At 30.0% G+C, this 4,549-nt stretch overlaps 1 pseudogene; it reads left to right on the forward strand.

Annotated features, from left to right (window-relative positions):
- Window positions 1–449: 449 nt before the first annotated feature.
- LOC137498447 (NADH-ubiquinone oxidoreductase chain 5-like) lies at window positions 450–2,192 on the forward strand (annotated as a pseudogene).
- The last annotated feature ends 2,357 nt before the right edge of the window (window positions 2,193–4,549 follow it).

Below are 4,549 nucleotides of genomic sequence, written 5' to 3' on the forward strand. Positions count from 1 at the left end.
ACGTATGAGCGTCTTGGAAGACGAAGAATGTTAGTAAGTAAGGGTTTGATGAATTTTATGCCTTCAATGGCTATGTGATGATTTCTCCTTAGTTCTTCTAATATAGCTGCGCCTCCTTCTTTAAACTTAATAGGTGAAATTAGTCTATTTAATAGATTGGTCGCTTGATCATGAGTGTCCATGGTTATATTAATATTGTTGTCATTTTTAGAGCGGTATATACTTTATATTTATATGCTTATAGCCAACATGGTATAATATATTCTGGAATTTATTCTTGTTCAAGAGGATATAGTCGTGAGTTAATTTTACTTCTGCTTCATTGATTACCATTAAATATTTTAGTGTTAAAGGGAGATTTATGTATATTGTGATTGTGTTTAAATAGTTTAAAGTAAAATGTTGGTTTGTGATACCAGTGATGTAGGTAACTACTTTAAACCATTTTATGGTCATTGTCTATTTGTTTTTTAAGTTTTTATATTTGTTTATTGTAGCAATAATTTTGGTAATTATAGGATTTTATTTTATTATATACGATTTAGTGATTTTTATTGAGTGAGAAGTATTAAATTTGAATAGAAGTTCGATTGTTATAACCTTTTTGTTTGATTGGATATCACTTTTATTTATAGGGTTTGTATTATTTCAGCTTTAGTAATTTTTTTAGAGATGAATATATACATGGTGATTTGACTATCAATCGATTTATTGTTTTGGTATTAATATTTGTACTATCAAAAATATTCTTGATTATTAGACCAAATTTAATTAGAATCTTATTAGGATGAGATGGATTGGGGCTTGTTTCTTATTGTTTAGTTATTTACTACCAAAATGTTAAATCTTATAATGCGGGTTTATTAACAGCTTTATCTAATCAAATTGGGGATGTAGCATTATTAATAGCTATTGCGTGAATAATGGCATATGGGAGTTGAAATTATGTATATTACTTCGATTTTGGTAAGGATTCTTTTATTATAATATTAATAAGTACTATAGTGGTATTGGCTGCTATAACTAAGAGAGCTCAAATTCCCTTTTCTTCTTGATTGCCGGCAGCTATAGCTGCCTCGACACCTGTATCAGGTTTAGTACATTTATCAACATTGGTTACGGCAGGGGTTTACTTATTGATTCAGTTTAATAGAGCATTTGTGGATACCTGATTATCTAAGTTTTTATTACTTATAGCTGGCCTTACTATATTTATGGCGGGCTTAGGGGCTAACTTTGAATTTGACTTAAAGAAGATCATTACTTTATCAACTTTAAGACAATTAGGTTTGATAATAAGAATTTTAGCTATAGGGTTTCCTAAATTAGCATTTTTTCATCTTTTAACACATGCATTATTTAAGGCTCTTTTATTTATATGTGCTGGTTCATTAATTCATAATATGAAGGATTCCCAAGATATTAGGTTTATAGGAAATATTTTTAGTCAAATACCGCTAACGGCTGTTTGTTTTAATATCTCTAATCTTGCACTTTGTGGTATACCCTTTTTAGCTGGATTTTATTCCAAGGATTTAATTTTAGAAATTGTTAGATTATCTTATATTAATATATTTAGTTTTTTATATTTTTTCTCTACGGGTTTGACTGTATGCTATTCTTTACGATTAGTACATTATTCAATAACAGGTGAATTTAATTCTACATTATTTCATCCATTAAATGATGAGGGATGGATTATGTTAAAGAGAATATTAGTGTTGGTTATAATAGCGATTTTAGGGGGGTGTATATTAAGTTGAGTTATATTCCCATCACCTTCTATGATTTGTTTACCGGCCACTTTAAAACTGTTAGCATTGATTGTAAGAGTATTAGGGGGTTGATTTGGATATGAGGTATCTAAGTTTTCTTTGTCTTATAATTTACTATCACTAAAGACATTTATGATATCTAATTTTTTAGGATCAATATGGTTTATACCTTTTATTAGAACTTATGGGGTAAGTTATCTACCCCTATTTTTAGGGAAGCACGTTTTTAAAACTATGGATCAGGGTTGGAGTGAGGATTGAGGTGGTCAGATAATCTATAATCAATATGTCCAATATTCTCAGATAATTCAGAATTGACAGAATAATAGAATTAAGATCTATTTAATTAGTTTTGTCTTATGGATGATTATGTTGATTATGTTAATTTTATATTTAAATAGCTTATGTAAAGCATAACACTGAAGATGTTGGGGAAGTTTATTAACTTTCAAGTATTTATAAATATACTGTTATATTTTTTATACAATGAAAATGTATTGTTTTATTTTAAACTATATAAACGGAGAAATGTTAATGGAATTAAACCATTAAAATGAAAAGTTAGGAGCTTTAATTTGATCAACACATTTCTTTAATTGGAAATAAATTTCAATAACATTATTAACAGTAATATACCTCTACTTTGGTTTCAATTAAGATAAATAAGGATGAAATCATCTAAGATCAGGTCGAAACTGATTGCAATTTATCGCTTCTTATTTAAGGTAGATTGAGAAATCAATACTTTTTGAGTGCAAATCAAATGTTATAGTTAACTACAACCCTAATGTGCTCATTCTAAGGCCCCTTGGTTTCATTCGTGATATAACCCTAATAGTAGGATTAATGAAAATATTGTACTAATAATTGATCTCGATAGAATATTTGATCAATTTATAATAATGATAACAGGAAGAAGTAAAGCAATTTCTACATCAAAAATAAGGAAAATTACAGCAATTAAGAAGAATCGTAAGGAGAAGGGAAGTCGGGCTGAGCTTTTAGGGTCAAACCCGCATTCAAAGGGGGAAGCCTTTTCTCGGTCATTAATGGTTTTTTTGGAGAGGATTGAGGCCAACGTTATGACGATTGATGTAAGAATGATTGTGAATGATGAGACGATAAATATAATTCAGATTATTTATTTTGAATTAATCAATCTTTTTGATTGGAAGTCAAATGTACTTACATACTAAATAAATAATAAATTATCTTCCCCATCAATAGATAGAAATATATAAGAATAACCATACTACATCAACAAAATGTCAATATCATGCAGCGGCTTCAAATCCAAAGTGATGATTATTTGAGAAATGACACATTAAATGTCGTAATAAGCAGATTAATAGGAATGTAGTTCCAATAATGACATGGAGCCCATGGAACCCTGTTGCTACAAAAAAGGTCGATCCATATACAGCGTCGCTAATGGTAAAAGGGGCTTCAATATATTCATAGGCTTGAAGAGTAGTAAAGTAGATACCTAATAAGATTGTGAAAAATAATCTTTGTGTAGCTTGACTATAGTTTCCTTCTATTATTCTATGATGTGCTCAGGTAACAGTTACTCCTGAAGCGAGGAGAATAGTGGTATTAAGAAGGGGAATTTGGAGAGGATTAAACGGTTGGATCCCTAAAGGAGGCCAAAGTCTCCCTAATTCAATACTGGGTGAAAGACTTCTATGAAAAAAAGCTCAGAAGAAGAAGATAAAGAAAAATACTTCAGAGATAATAAATAAAATTATACCTCATCGTAATCCCTTACTTACTGGTAAAGTATGAAGGCCTTGATATGTTCCTTCTCGTGTAATATGACGTCATCATTGAATTATAGTTAGAGTGACTAAAGTTAAACCTAAAAATAAAAGGGAATTGTCCTATTGCTGGAATCACTTAATTATTCCTATAGTAGTTGCTATAGCTCCAATAGCACCAGTTAGAGGTCAAGGTCTTGGGTTAACTAAATGATAAGGGTGATTTGAATGTGTTACCATAATTTACTTCTCTAGAATAAAGGGTGGCTAAAGTAGCAAAGACATATGATTGAATGATGGCTACGGCTGATTCCAACATTATTAGAAGTATTTGAGCAATAAGTAGAATAGATAGTGTAGAAAGAATTAAGGAAAGCCCAGTATTTCCTAAAAGAGTTAAAAGGAGATGGCCTGCAATTATATTAGCAGCTAAGCGAATGGCTAATGTTCCTGGGCGAATAATATTTCTAATAGTTTCAATACAAACCATAAAAGGTATAAGGACTGGGGGAGTTCCCCGAGAGATTATGTGGGCAAATATATGGGTTGTATGGTTGATTCATCCATATAATATGAAAGATAATCATAAGGGCAGTGATAATGTGAATGTCAATACTAGATGGCTAGAACTTGTGAAAATTATTAAATAAATTAAGTGAGAATAATGAAATAAAGATGAAGGTTCTCCCATTATGACTAGTTGGCCCAATTAAAGTTTTAAATTCATTATGAAGGGTGTTTGTAATTGAAAATCAAGTAATCGTGAGACGTGAGGGAATTAATCAGTAGATGAAGGGTAATATTAAAAGTCCAAGGAATGTTCTTAATCAATTGAGAGATAAGTTTATAATACTAGATGTAGGATCAAAAATTGAGAAAAGGTTATTTATCATTTTCAATTTATGGAACTTGAAGTTAATGAAGGTTTATTTGTTGGTGAGGGAATATTATATAAAAATGTAATAATTTATAATGGCGAATAAGATAAGGGTGGATGAAAATATAAAGAATAAAATT

Source organism: Anabrus simplex, chromosome 2 (genome assembly GCF_040414725.1).
Source record: "Anabrus simplex isolate iqAnaSimp1 chromosome 2, ASM4041472v1, whole genome shotgun sequence".
Classification (NCBI taxonomy): Eukaryota; Metazoa; Arthropoda; class Insecta; order Orthoptera; family Tettigoniidae; genus Anabrus; species Anabrus simplex.